At 35.0% G+C, this 16,077-nt stretch overlaps 1 pseudogene; it reads left to right on the top strand.

Annotated features, from left to right (window-relative positions):
* Positions 1-11,297: 11,297 nt before the first annotated feature.
* Positions 11,298-15,636, top strand: LOC137740744 (RNA-dependent RNA polymerase 1-like; annotated as a pseudogene).
* The last annotated feature ends 441 nt before the right edge of the window (positions 15,637-16,077 follow it).

Here is a 16,077-nt window from a genome sequence, read left to right as displayed (position 1 = left end):
TTTTGGTCTACGGGTTATATAAATAAAATGGAAACAAACAGACATTACTAAATACGGATATGTGTGAGAAAAAAAAAATAGTGTGTGGTTATCATTTTTTATTATTTGTTAGAATGAGGATCCAAAATCCTGTTTGTTATGCGCTGCATGGGGGGGTTTAATTTGGTATGGAAATTAGCAAATATGTGAAAGCAGCCGTGGACAAGTCAATAGACCTAAATTAATGATAAGTGATATGGATTAATCATGAGTATAATACTCGGATAGCTACTATTGTCTAGTGGTGAAGTCTGAAATTCAGATTAAACTGGGCCCTTAAATCATATGAAGAAAATTAAACAAAATATAGCAATACAATTAATGGGAAAATGGGAAAAAAATTAAAGGTTTTTTCACTGGAATGGCAAATTTAAATTAAATAGGAGTGGTGGGCTTTAAATTTTATGTGAAAACTCAATATTTTTTTTAACAGATGAAAAACTCAATATCGAACTAATTATGTCATATGAACAAAACTTGTTTACAGTCTTTGATAAAAAAAAAAAAATAAATAAAATAAAACATTAGATTCGAACAAAAATTTAAAGTCATGACTTAAAACTTTTACTATGAAATTTTTCTTTCAATATAATTGGATCTTCCCCCTTGACCAAAAAGAAATTAAGTTGTCCTCTAGACAATAGGCTACAAGCCTTGTTTTATATCAAACTGACCAAAAAAGAGGGCTTAGTTTTTATATGGTATACAAAAGACTAATTATAATGTTTTTTTTATTTTTTTTATTTTTTTCTGTTCTGATGGCCTAGAAAAGGAATCTGAAGGATTTGGAATAACATATCAAAGAGTCGAAACCATGGCAACTTGGAAATGCAAAATCCCACTAACCAATTTGAGCTACAACCTCGCAAAAACATGCAGGGTGAAAATTCAGGATAGAACCGGCTATTCTTGTCTCTCTCTGGCTCCGCCAGTGCTATTGCCACTCAAAGAGTCATTTTATTCAAACTCTCTTCAAAGTGTAATTTCTTAATTTGTTATAATTTTATAATAAAAAAGGGCCACGGGACTTTGATGAAGTGTCAATAACAGTTTTTGCACAGCGAGAAAACCGTAAATAATAAATGTAAAAGTGTCAAGGGTGACAAACGACTTTCTTGTATCCCGTTTGTATGTCCTTAATTTATGCATCTCTCTCTTATTACATGAAAAAAATATATATATTTTGAGCCCCCAAACTTTAAAAACGTTAAAACGGAGAAAGAGATGGTGTTTTGCTTTGGCGAATTTATAGTAAAATTGCATACAAAAAGAATTCAAGCACGTTGTTACTGTAGTTTAATCTGACTAATGAATGCTTTAGCTAGTTCAGCAGCTGTAAACGAACCAATGAGCTTCCTACTGTAGTCTGTAGAGGGATACGATATATATTATATATATATATATATATATATATATATATATATATATATATATATATAAGCAAAGATTAATTAACTAGTTACTTAGCATTAAAAATTGATTGCATGCATATCAACATTATAAGAACCGTACTAATTAACTAAACAGATCTAGCTATAAAACTTGGATCGAATGCTTAATTAGCCTTTTAATTGATATACATCCCATGATCTCATGGACAAATTAATAGACCATGGCAAATTAATTAACTAGATAATATGATTTTTAGAGTCCCCCAAAAGCCATGATTAGTTCTAAGAGACCCCCACATACCACCAAGAGCAGCAACTCCTTGTTGTGATGACGTGGAGCAGATGATTAATATGCATATGAGTCGGTTTGGTACTGCACATCCCCTGGTAGACCTGTCACGTAAACAAACCTTGAAGGTGGCGGCGGTACCGTTAGACATTGGCTTGGATTAGGGTTGCAATCTTGAGTTGTCGTTGGAGCCTTTGGAGGTGGCGGTGGAGGCAGCTGTTTCTGTTCACAAGGTTTGACACAAGGGCACGTTCCACATTTTATCCCCGCGTCTACTTCCTTAGACACCAAAGGTTGATGACCATCAAGTAGCGGCGGAGACACTTGTTGAACAACAAATCAAAAGCATGATAACGAGTGCTTGATGTGGTGGCAATGCCATTAATTTCCACAGAGAGAGAGAGAGAGAGAGAGAGAGAGGGAGAGAGAGAGAGAGTACTAGTGGGTGGGAAAAGGAAGGACTGTAATAAGGGTGTGCTAGCTGGATAGCCTGTGACTTACGTTTGGGTGCATGGAAATGGTATAATGGCTTGAGTCATGCGGTTAAGTAATTTTAGTTATTTCAGGGAACATACAGTTGAAGGAACGAGGGAACATACAGTTGAAGGAACGAACATACAGTTGAAGGAACGAGAGGGACTTCATGTGGATGTTGTAAATGCATGAGAGGGACCTTATATCAACTACTACTTCTAGCTGCCAAGCCCATAAAAATATAGGGATATAAACTTCATAACCCTGACCACATTATTTAATTTAGATTTTCTCTGGGTAGTGAGCTTTTGTTTTTAAGGATTTGAAGAGCCATATATATTATTCAAGATGCGTTTTCAGAAGACAAATGTACTTGGGGTCAGATATTAAGCCATCTCTTTGATTGTCGATTAATTTATGCATAGAGTCTCCCTCGTATCGTTAAAGTTCTCTAAACAAATTGATGGGATCAATTATCAAGTGTTTCCAGTCACTAGCTTGTAAACTAAAATTCAAGATGGGCATATAGTTTTTTTTCTTTCTAGACAAGCAATATTCTATTAAACTTATATAAAATGCGGGAAGAAGCATTTAAAGTCGGATCCATAGGAATCCAACAAACTTAATTATGTTTCTCTTAAAGGGGACATCTTATTAATCTGTAGAAGAGCATTGCACCACTTCCATGTCAATTGGTTAGCAACATTTTTGAACTTGCATGTAACTATACTCGAAAATGTTAACGTGTTATTGTCCCTCTCCTTCCAAGATTCTATACGCCAGATCCGCCCTTGACTATAAAGGGGGAGTAGGTAACCTCTTTCAGCATTGCAATTTAAGATACAGCTAGACTGATACCTAATTGATGTTACTTAATACTAGAGTTTTTATCCACTCGTCGGTGGAAGGTCTTAGGTTCGATTCTATAAATAACGAAAAACCAAATTATTATGGCTGTCTTATTATGTAACTTAGCCTATCTCTCCACCCATTAATTATACATAATAACATTCTATTAAAAAAAATTGCTTTGCATCCAAATTAGCGTACTTAAGGAGTAAGATATTCGTCAAACATATTGTAAGATCATAAGGCATTTAAAATTGGTGAGGTTTGATTTGAGTAAGAAGAAGAGTCAAGAGCTTGATAGTTAAGATTGCTTTATATGCAGGAATGCTTCCATTCCCATGACCTTCATAAAGTCTCTATGGCTGGCATTGTTCTTCCACCTTGGCCACTCTCAATAATTGAACATATTATTGTAACTTCCACAGTTTAGTATATGTATAAAGAGCTTGTATGTATAGAAGGCTTTTAAGGGAAGGGATTCTCATTTAAAAAAAAAATGAGGATTAGTTGTGGGGTCTACACCATATCGAACTTCAATGATCCGAACTATCTATTTTTCAAGTTGGACCTGATAGATCATTCTTACAAAATATTAGCCAATCGAAAATATTTGAGATATCTAATTGAGTTTAAAGAAATTGATGAATACGTTCTATAAGAAACAATGAAATTTCATTGTGATAATTAAATAGGCAAATGATTTTGGATTAAATTGAATTTTTGCAAGTATAATCTATGAATTGAGACTTACAAAATAGAAGGTTCAAATTGTTGAAATTCGACGTAAAGTGGGCCCTACAACTAATCTCCATTTTTACCCAAAAATGAAGATCCCTTTGGATAGAGCCTATGTATATACATGTATGTGTGTGTGTGGGTTTAACCTAGCTATTATAATAATGGTTTTATTATTTTTTACTATTGTTAACTTATATACTACACACACACACACACACACACACACACACACACACACGTTTCGTCTGCTCAAAAGTTGTTAGCTTGTATTCCTTATAAGTTTCATTCATTAAAAGTGAATTCCCAAAGCAGCACTTCATCTCTGGTTGCATTTCATCAGAAGGGAATTGTATGCCCTCTCGAAAGATTAAGAAAAAAAAGAATCGTTTAGCTATAACTTTTCATTTTTCTTTCCAACATCTAGAGGGTTTGAAATTGTGAGGTAATTTTACGTTATTCGTGGAACTTATAGTCTGGAGGAGATAGAGGGCATTGTGAGCCTCTTTAGAGGGTTTGAAATGCTCGAACGGAAACTCCATGTGGAAGTTGCAAATGATGTGAGGGACCTTAATTATCTCAAATAGTTTTTCTAATGCCCATGCCTAAGAAAATATATAGATACAAACATCATAACCCTCGACCATATTATGTAATTTAAATATTTCTCTAGATAGGGAGCGGTTTTTTTTTCCTGAACGATTTGAAGAATCATTTGGAAAAATTTAGTGCCCTTATAAATACGTACATTTTATATGTTTTGAGTGTAAGTAAAATCACTCTATTATATTCCATTTCATTGTACAACATTGAACCTCCAACAGATCCTCTTGCTTGTCAAGTTTCCATTCACAATTACAGTTAAGCCTTATTTCTTCTTACTTGTCAAAAGAGTTACCTTTTGACTCAGGCTCAGCACAACCATAGTTATTAAAGCTAGCAACCTGAAGATTTTAGCTTGTCTTGGAAGACTGTTTAAGCTGGACGGAGTGGAGTTACGTTGAGTTTTATTTGGCATGCAATGTATTTTTTTTAATATCACTCCTCATTACTGTAAATACGAATTTCCTGTGACAAATGAGATAAGAACACGTGTACAAAGTAAATGTTTGTATTAATGAATTTGTAGGGTTACAATCTCCTTATAACTTGATCATCTGATTCGATCTTCGAAATGTGTAGATGTGTAGTGTTGTTGATCCAAGGGTTGCGATGACTTGATCTTGGATGAACGAATGCCGCATGGTTTTAGCTCTTGGCAATGGGGGAGTCAGCATATGTAGGGGTGCTTGGTGGTTCCTAATGGGATTTGACGAAGAACACAAAGGATTTTCCGAGTATTCTTGAGTGTTTGAGTGTTTGAGGGTTTTAGTGCTTGAGAGCTTCAGAATTTCAAAGCTTCAGCGTCTGGGCGTAAAATGATTTCTGGACCCTTTTCTTTATCTTGGAGCCTCATATTTATAGAATCTCCAACTCTTGCCCATGGGTGGATTTGGCCTTGATTGTGGGCTTGATTAATTGATGAAAGAACCATGACTCGATTTGTGGGCCGGTTTGTGATTTGTCTTTATCAATTAATATTTGATTAAATTAAATTAAAATCAAATAATTCATTTCCACTAGATGTTGACACGTGCCATTCTTGATGACTCGTTCGATTTTGATGAGTTACATCATGTGTACGATTTATGGGACACGTGGCGGATGCCACATATGCCCTGACACGTCGAAACTTTAATGCGTTTATGAACATTTAATTATTTCACCGAAATTTCAATCTCTACAATTACATATCAAAGATAGGGACAAACTATCATAGTTAGTACGTCGAATATGGAATGGGTATAGTACGCAAAAAAAAAAAAAAAAAAGGTTTTTTTTTGACCATTTAATATTTATTTACTTTCGTTTTTATAATAATATGTTAAAAAAAACGTATATATAGGCTATGTGAATTTTATGTATATTATTGAAAATGTGCCTAAATAATATGTATCAAACATAAAAAGTACATAAATACCTGTATTATCCGTTAGAGTTTTAAATAACGTGCAATTTAACAAATTATTAAGAAGTATATGGAAAATCGATTTATTTTTAAAAATATGTGCATACACATATAATACAAGTATTATACACAAATTTTATTAACTATGACTTAATATTCCATAAGACATGTTCCAAATGTACAATCAAAGTAGAAAATTTACGATGAATTAGTAGTTTGTCAAGTTACAAAATTGAATGAGCATGGATCATTATCTCATGAAAGTTTCAATATTGCATATTGTGCATTTAAGGAGGCATTGTAGCAGCGTGCCATGCAAGTGGAGAGATTTTTCAGTATGACCGGTATATAGGATGATACATCATATGTTATTATACAAATTGTGACATATGTGTGCTAAAAAGTTAATAACTTAAAAAATACAATTTCCCACCACTTCTATTAAAACACGTGTTGTACCACTTGTGTTCCCATTACAATTAAAAATTTCTCATGCAAGTGTTCTTTTATCATAGTGTTGAAAAGTTGTTGAGTCCTTGCATGATGACGTGTGTTCAAATTCTGTCGGTGACTAATCTAAAATCTAATCTAACAAAATTTAATGTTAACAAAAAAAAAAAAAAAAAAAAAAAAAAAAAAAAAAAAAAAAAGAAAAAAAAAAAGAAGAAGAAGTAGCATGCCATGATGAAACCAAAGTTAATGAGTCTACAAAATCAGCCACTCAATAATACGGTCTAATGGTTCTTGTGAGTGAGATGTCATATATTTGAATCTCGTGGATGGAGAATTCGATACCAAATTAGGTTGTCCATTATATGGCTTAGTTGAACTTCCATTCTTAGTGTAAAATATATCGTTGTACTAAAAAAAAAAAAAAAAAAAAAAAAACGAGTCTGCAAAATCACGCTTTAGACTTCATGATGTTGGCAAAGAAAACAATTAATTTTAACTTTTTGCTTGATATTTCATTATTTGATTCACGTGTCAAGTATAAAAGGAGCTCTTAAAAGAGAATGAAAAACCTAACAAAAAGAAAGGTTTGTTTAATATTCAACTAGCATTTGCCTACATATTTTGTGTGTATGAACACATTTTTTTTAAAAAATGAAAAGGAGATAGGGAGAGAGAGAGAGAGAGAGAGAGAGAGAGAGAGAGAGAGAGAGAGAGAACGTAGGGGTAGGGGGAGTGGGAGGTTTTTGTTTTTTTTTTTTCTTTTTTAATTTTAAATATTAGAGATATTTTAACATCACCTGCCGGTAAGGCTTCAATAAAAAATAATAAAATTTGGATCTATGAAATTACATTATTGCCCATCATTTTTTTTGTGTGATAGAAGACTAATTTGTCTTTTCACCATCTTTTAGTTGACAAAAAGGGTTTCATTAATTAATAGAGATTAGCATATGCGCCTATGAACATTTTTTATTTTTGTTTAAAAAAAGGAAGAAAGGAGTGAACGTGGGTGAGAATGGGAGTGGGAGGTTTTTAATTTTTTAATTTTTAATTTTTTAAATTTTTTTTAATTTTTTTATTATTTTTATTAAATATATCTTAACATCATTTGTAGTTGAGATTTTAAGAAAAAACAATAAAATTAGGATTTATGAAATTACATTATTACCTGTCAGTTTTTGTATGATAGAAAACTAAATAATCTTTTAATAGGTAGTTTAGATTATGACACATTATATGTAGTTTCTTCCTTGCTTAATTACTAAGGAATCGCGTACTTTTTATAGGTCATGATATTGCTTTGGTATATCATAAATTTACATACTTTCCGAAAACGAGATTGTTGTTTTCCTATACACATTTTAATATTGAAATAGCTGCCACTATAAAATTACATTTCTTGATCAATTAAAATTTTATTAAGAACAATCAAGATCTTCTTCTAAAAGACATGCACGTCAATTGTGGGTTTCAGAGCAACCTTTGCTCAAGAAAAATCAAATGGAAAAGCGTTGGAACGGGAATAAAAGCACACATTTCACAATTACAAACTCATTAGGGACAATATAATTACTTAGCCACAATAACAAGAAAGATGAAACTCACGAGATGAGGACTAAACCTTGTAAGTTGGTGAACTATTGTAAAGGTATGATGAGGAAAAGACCGCACAATCATCTGATGATCTTGCAATCGTCAACTGAGAACTTCTCATAACAGTCACCTCCACAAATTAATGTCGAATTTCATCTTTATAAAGTTTTACCAAGCACACAAACTACAAGAGCCACAAAAACTATAGTCTCAAAAGAGAACAACATTTGCCGCCTTAAGATATGAGGTTGAACATTAAGCCGGAGCTAACAATCATCATTAAGAATCAAAATATCGAATGATTATGAAATTTAAATAAAAAAAAAATATTAGAGAGAGGCTTAATGATTCGGTGTTTGTCTCTCTCTAATATCAGATTTAAATAAAAAAATATCGATTGGTATACTTACAGTAGAAGTTTATGTTGAAAAAAAAAAAAAAAAAAACACCAAACCTCTCTTCAGATCCCTCTTTCAGATTCACTTACAAACAAATTAACACCCTTGAGAAACAAAAACACTAATTACTCACACAAAATACCCTTAAGATTGCTTTCACGAAAATAAGTAAATACCCTCCAAAAACCCACAGTACATATATACATATCACATGCTCGTCTCTCCTACTCCACCATCGATCCGGCTCTCTCCTGCTCCACCACCATTCATACAGCCCCCTTTCATTTTTCGTGAGTTTCGTTACTATCTTTCTGCCATAGCTTTTGTTAATACATAGCATTCTATCTTCTCCATGTTTGATTCAAGTCTTCTCTCTCTGTCTCTCTTATTATTTGTTGTTTCTCACTCTAGTGGTTGGGACCGTTGGGTTGGGAAGCTCTGGGAACCTTTTACAAGGAAAGACGAGAAATCTGTGAATGGTAAGTGAGTAATAATAATAATAATAATAATTATTATTTTTTAAATATCTGTGAGTTGAATTTAACGTTTGAAAACATTCAAATAAGAGCCACGAATCAACCAAGCAATGAGCGACTGAAGGAGCGGATTTTCTAGCAATTGATGTCAGCAGCTCTTTCATATATATAAAACAAAATTTTCTACTTACGCGTAGAAAGGATAAGGACTAATTATATGGAACTAGTTCATTGCTACGGTAATGTTCCATTATGTTGCATTATTGAAATGCAACATTATGGAACGTCTGTTACATGTAAGCTTTTCTCTCTAGGAGAGGCTTGCTAAGGTTGCCGAGGGCATGTTGCGAAGTTGACAATTTGGGTCCACCTTTAGTTGTTCGTCAAAATATTTGTTGAATGGAATTTGGATCCTCTTTGGACTTTATTGTGTGGAGCCTAAGGATTAGGAAATTTGAGCTCTTGGTTTGTGTGAAGAGGGATAGAAGCCTTATGTTTGTGAGGTTGGCCAGGAAAATGAGTTAATGGGGATTGTCGTTCAATTTGAATGATACTCAACGGAAGATGTTGGCCAATGGATTGCTTGATCTTTAGACTCCAGAAAGCAAGATCTGGAGACTTTTTGTCTTGTTAAATGAAACGTCATGGGGATCCACTTTTTCGCTTATAAGTGGATGATCGATTCATCCAGGTAGCTTGATGGCTTAACACATTGACACGCATGCATAGGGTTTATTGCATTCAAGAAATTCATCGAAGTTTTAGAAATTACACAAACACCTTCTGATATTTTGAAACTATTTTACATTAGTTTTATGTCAGTCGAATATCAGTCAAATGATGACATTATTCTAAAAATAATTCAGTATGACAAAAGTAATGTGAATAATGACGTTTTAATTAAAAATAGCAACTTTGGCACATGTGATGCTTGTGCCAATTTTGTAAAAGAGAAGAAAAATGAACAGAAACAACTTACAGTATGACACAAATTTACACAATCTAGTTATTATAGCAAAGTCATGTTGTGCATGTGTTTGGTGGGAAGGTTTTTATTTTTGTCTATTTATGATTAAACTCTGATTAAATTTTTAAATGAAAGCGATGATATGGAAAAAACTTGACTTGGTCATAAATGATTAGGCAAGCTAGACTACATAGGATCTGGATTGTAGCCGCTAAAGCAACCTACCCTTTTCTCCCGCTCAAAGCAATTGGAAGGAACCAGTTCCTGATCAATGGAATAAACAACGTTATTCTTGAAAAAACATGAACATTGGAATCCACCAGAAAATATGAAAAGTTCGAAGTTATAATTTAATAATATAAAAAATTATCAAAATACAACCCTGAGAGTTGTTTATATAGTCTAACCAAATCCTAGCTCCAAAAGAAAAATAAAATTGAAAAAATAATAAAATCCTAAACACTTAAAAAAATATCAACAATACGGAGCACTGGTGTCTTGCGGAAACGTCTCAAGACTAATAATAGAGAAAGTAGAACCTCAGTTTCTAGAAAATGAGTCTCAAGGCAATAACACGTAAAATAGAACCCAAGTTTCTGAAAAACAGGGTATAGGATTAAAATAGCAGAACTTCGTCAAGATAGAGTTTTCTTTGGTTAACGCTTGTCATGTTGCTCCATGAATGTCTCTACTAGCCATTCTACATCAGCCGTGGTATTTCGAGAGGAAGTTAGTAATTAACTATGCTGGGGGTTTTGCTCTTTAAGCATCACACGTAACAAGCTCCAGAGTGGTGGTGCTCTTAGCTATTAGGGATGGTGTTTAGTTGGCTTTGGATAGACAGTGGTCTCAACTTGTGCTCGAAAATGATGCCGTCGATGTAGTCCAGTTGAATGGCAGCTTGCACGGCGACAGTCCCTTGCTTGGCTTTATGGCTGGGGATATTAAGGCTTGGTTGCGAGGCTTTTGTTGCATCCCGAGTTTGTTATATTTGTAGAACCGCTAATATATATGGTGGTTCATAGATTGGCAAGTTGGCGTTATATTCTGATTTTGATTTTTGTTGGTGTGAGGAGTTTTCAAATCTAATAACAGGATGCCGCTTTTAAGAATATGTATTTTTTAATGTTAATAAAACTATTGTTTCACCTATATATGTATATAAAACATGATAAAAATCACTCAAAACAATTAAAATAGCCAGAGCCTACTACTAGCTAGTTGAGGTGCAAGCGTTATACTCTAAGCTTTCATACTTGCACTTAAGATAACTCATTTTTCCTAAGTTTTAATACCATGACCTAGTCATTGGTGGTTCTTTTGCACACCAACTGGTGTCTAGAGGCTTTGATCTTTGGTTAGAAGCTAGAAACTATTTTAATTCCATAATGATATTTAGTATTTATATCAGTTTTTAACGCATTGTTGATGATCTTTGGTCAAGTGGTAAATCATTTGAATAAGTTACCTTTTCTCATGTTTTCTTTTCTTGTTCTCAAAGGATTACTTTTTTGAAATTCTACTATGCTTTAGTGTATCATATACATCGGAGCATAGAAAGTTCTATATTTTCTCCCTACATTTTCTCTGATGGGTGAGTTTATTTGTAAATGTAATGAAGAAAGATGGCTAAGACGATAAAGTTGTTTGGATTCCCGTCCGATGCGACTGTGCAAAAAGTGAAGTTGTTTCTTCAACGACTTACTGGAGAAGACAGTATTTATGCTATTATATTAGCAGACCCTACAAATGAAGGAATTTATGATGCTACTGTTGAGTTTGACTCCACTGAAAATGCCGAGTCTATTATCTCCTTGGCCAGGGCCAGCGAAGGTCTCCGGTATGATAGTTCCACTTTCAAGGCTCCCTACTATTTGACAGCTAAAAAGATGAAGTATGATCTTATACCGAAGCCAAGAATCTTCGTGCCCGAGTTGGAATTAATATTAGTGCATTTTGGTTGCAAGATTGCCAATGAAAAGTTTCATATTTTGTGGACAGCAGGAGATGTTTCAGTGGACTTTGGGTCTCAATTACACAAGGAAGTACGTTTTCTTCTGCCATATCCTTTGGAGTATAGGCTCGACCTTTCCTATAAGAACATCGGGCAAATTGAGTTGCATCGTCCGCTTGACACCCTTATGGACTATCTTTTGATTCAGGTACACACATTCCCGAAAACTAATCCTTTGGAGTGTTGAGATCAATTTACTCTAAGGTTTAACAGCGTGAATACAATGTATATTACTAGCTAGTACACACCATGCCACCATGCATGTGTTCATTTGTCTGCATCTGAAATTATATATCCAACTGTTTTCACTAGTTCGGGTCAGGATAAATTTCACCTTTTTTCTTTAATTTGCATCAAAACTCAATGTAAGTTAGAAACTCCTATGTCATCATCATCTTCTTCTTCTCCTATAGTCACAACTCGCGTGACAATTCCCTTCAAAATTAATATGGCCGTCGCTGCAGACTAGAACTTATGTATTTGTACTAATAATGCAAATAAAAGAAAAGAGAAAAGAATTACATGATTATCTATGTAATAAATTAGAGACAAACTGGTCTGAAAGCTCCTCCTCCTTTGTTCTTTGACAAATAGTGCCTGTGATTGGAGCACCAGAAAATCACCCTCTTCCAATTCCAAGGGAAACAAGAGCACAACTAATTTTTGATCTGAAACTGTTGAAGAACCACTTCAGGATTTCGGTTTATTAATGTAGGAGAGAGCCACGGAGGAGGTAGAAGATAGGGGACTTGTTGACTTACCCCAAGTGTTCTATCAAAAAGGTAACCAAATCTTATGTTGACCTAGATTATGGAACTGCAGATGGAGAGAGAATTAGATAATTTATAGTTATAAAAACTCAAGGTCTTGTTTTGGTGACTTTTAAAACTTCAATTAATTTCTTAGAAATCACAATATTCTATCAAACTAGAAAAAAGGCCCTATTAACTCAGAAGTGTTTGTTAACTACTGGCTGGTTTCCATGATTTTGAGTAATCTAATTATTTTCAGCCGCACTATTTATTTTCTAAGGTAAGAAGTATCTTTTCTTATTGAACCATATATGTGTCCTTTCCTTTATTATCAGTTAAATGGCGCTCCTCGAATATATGCAAAAAAATTACATAAGGATTATGAAGACCCTGATATGAAGTATTTCAAGGATAACCCTAATGACCAATGGATAAGAAGTGTTGATTTCACTCCATCATACTGTATTGGTCAGTCTTCTGCAATATGTTTGGAGCTTCCTTATGGTTGCCAACTTCCAGATTTCATAAAATGCGTTGCTTCTTATAAAGTGAGGATAGGGAACTTCATCTTGCAGACTAGTTCTGCTCTTTCTTGCTACCATGATTTAGTCCCTATTGTCGATTCTCCTCCAAGCGTTGATTTGCCGTATTCTATTTTGTTCAAAATCAACATATTGGTTCAGCATGGTCATCTTTCATGGCCAACACTTGATGAAGACTTGTATGTGTTGGTTGATTCAAGCCAAACAAATTCTCACTTGATAGAGTATGCCCTCAACCGATTATTTCATTTAAAAGAGATCTGTTATGAACCTTCAAAGTTGCTTAAGAAGTACACGACCTCAGAAATAGACAAACCTCCACCAAGGGAATCCTTAGATTCTGGGTTCGTTTATGTACACAAAGTCATGATAACACCGTTCAAAGTGTATTTTTGTGGTCCGGAGCTTATCTTGTCAAACCGTGTTCTACGAAACCATCGAGAGGATATAGATAACTTTCTTCGTGTTTCGTTTGTTGACGAGGACTTGAATAAACTCCATCTGGCAGATGTACCCACTCTAGGCATCAAAGATAGGATCCTTGGCATTCTAAAAAGGGGATCATAATTGGGAAAACGAAGTTCAAATTTCTTGCATTCTCACCTAGTCAGTTTCGTGATTGTTCATTGTGGATGTTCGTTCCAAGAGAAGGACTCACTGCTTCTGATGTAAGAGCGTGGATGGGAAATTTTAGTCCCATTAGAAATGTGGCAAAGTGCGCAGCCAGACTCGGCCAATCCTTTAGTTCCTCTATTGAAACTCTGAATGTTGACACCGATGAAATTGAGGTTATTACTGATGTGTCCATTATTCAGAATGGAGTGGAATATGTCTTCTCCGATGGGATCAGTAAAATATCTGTTGATTTTGCTAAGGAAGTGGCCTCAAAATGTGGTTTGGAAGAATGCATTCCCTCTGCCTTTCAGATTCGATACGGTGGATACAAAGGTGTAGTAGCAGTTAATCCAACCTCATCAATGAAATTATCATTGAGAAAAAGCATGTACACATTTGAATCAAAAACCACAAAGGTAGATGTTTTGGCATGGAGTAAGTTGTGTCCTTGTTTCCTAAATCGCCAGTTGATTACTCTTTTGTCTACCCTTGGAGTTCAGGATGATGTTTTCAAGGAAAAACAGAGATTTTGTATACGAGAGCTGGAGGCTACACTGAATGATCCCTTTAAAGCACAGAACGCTCTAGATTTAATTTCTTCAGGAGAGATTACAAACATCCTCGAGGAATTGTTAAGTTGTGGCTATGAACCTAATGTTCAACCGTTTGTTGCAATGATGCTGCGAATGTTCAAGGAAGTAAAGTTGATGGAATTGCGGACTAAAACAAGGATTTTGATACCAGATGGAAGATCACGAATGGGATGTCTAGATGAAACTGGAACTTTAGAGTATGGACAGGTATTTTTGCAATGCTCTGGCACTAGACATGGCCAGTTTTTTTTTATGATTCGGTCACGCTTAGTGGTAAGCGCTTCATAGTTGAGGAACAAGTAGTGGTTGGAAAAAGCCCATGTTTACACCCGGGCGATGTCCGAGTTTTAATGGCTGTAGATGTACTAGCTCTGCATCATATGGTGGACTGTGTTGTCTTCCCACAAAAAGGACCACGGTAAGACATTTGTTTTTCTTCTTCTGACTTTTATAATTGTTTACGAAGTCGTACTTTTTCTTTGTTTGCTAGCATAATTTAGCTCAAAATATTTCATATAAACATGATTTCGAATTTTGTTCATACCGCAGGCCTCATCCAGATGAATGTTCAGGAAGTGATCTTGATGGAGATATCGACTTTGTGTCTTGGGATCCAGAACTGATTCCTCCCAGAAAATTCCCACCTATGGATTATAGCCCAATGCAAACAAAATAATTGGATCATGAGGTCACAGTTGAGGTAAAACTATTGGATAATTATGTTTGTTGTGGAAAGTATGGAACTTCAAATCTAAAATTGTTTTCTTCTAACTTGTTTTTTTGTCCGTGATATTCAACGGTTGGTGCAACACTTGAGGACCGTAGTGATTCAATACATTCCGCGTTCTTGCAATAGAGTGGCGAACTAGCTGGCCACCTTTGTGTCTCAGAAGAGAGGTCCAAACAATTGGATTTTGTTTGTAACCTTGTTGGGTTACTTAATATGTTGGTAGATGATGTAAATATCTCTATCTGTATCTAGTAAAATTTCCTATCGTTACGGGAAAAAAAGAAATAGTGAATTGGATTTCAATCCATCTCCTTGTATATATGCACCTATGTTAATTTCCAGTTCAAGTCAGGTGTCATTATCTTCCTCCACATTCTTCTAATGATGTAGAAATTTTGTTTCCGTTAAAATTTTTTTATTGCGGGAAATTGCAGAGTATTTTGTGGACTATACAGTCAGTGATAGCTTAGGTAGAATTTCCAATGCACATGCTATTTTTGCAGACAAGCATCCTATGAAGGCCCAGTGCGATGAATGCATAGAGCTTGCAAAGCTATTTTCATGTGCTGTTGACTTTGCAAAAACAGGGGTACCAGCTAAAATACCCGACCATCTACGTCCTAGGGACTATCCGGATTTCATGGAAAAGCCAAACAAATGCACCTATGAATCATCCGGAGTGATTGGAGTTCTCTATCGTGATTTTTTGAAATTTTGAAGAAGTCCTATGACCCAGATATGGAAGTGGATGGCTTTGAGTAGTACTTTGAGTATTACCTTCATTTGTGATTATCCCTCCTGATTTCTCAGAAGAAGTTGGGCTTCCCGTCAAGACAGGCCCTTGCAAGTCTTCGGGGAGATTTGCCATGCTAGATCTTTGAGTATACTGGGGTGGTTTCTGCTCTGTTTTCCTCCTGAAGGTTTGTTCTTTCCTTCGTCTTCTTGAAATACAAGACTTGTGATCCCACCGGGCGTGCCAAAATTATGTTCGGGCAGGAAATCTCGCTAGGAGGGGTCCTTGGCTCGAGCACACAACTCCTTTAGGAGTTGGCACTTTGGTTGATTGTCGGGCTCTGACTTGCCAAGATGTTGCAAGAGGAGGAGAAAGTTAGTTCTGAAAGGTGCCTTTGTGGGGTCTTAGGTATAGGCCTTGTGGCTC

The sequence above is a fragment of the Pyrus communis genome, chromosome 7 (assembly GCF_963583255.1).
Source record: "Pyrus communis chromosome 7, drPyrComm1.1, whole genome shotgun sequence".
In the NCBI taxonomy this organism is placed as follows: Eukaryota; Viridiplantae; Streptophyta; class Magnoliopsida; order Rosales; family Rosaceae; genus Pyrus; species Pyrus communis.
This window is presented reverse-complemented; position numbering and strand designations above follow the sequence as displayed.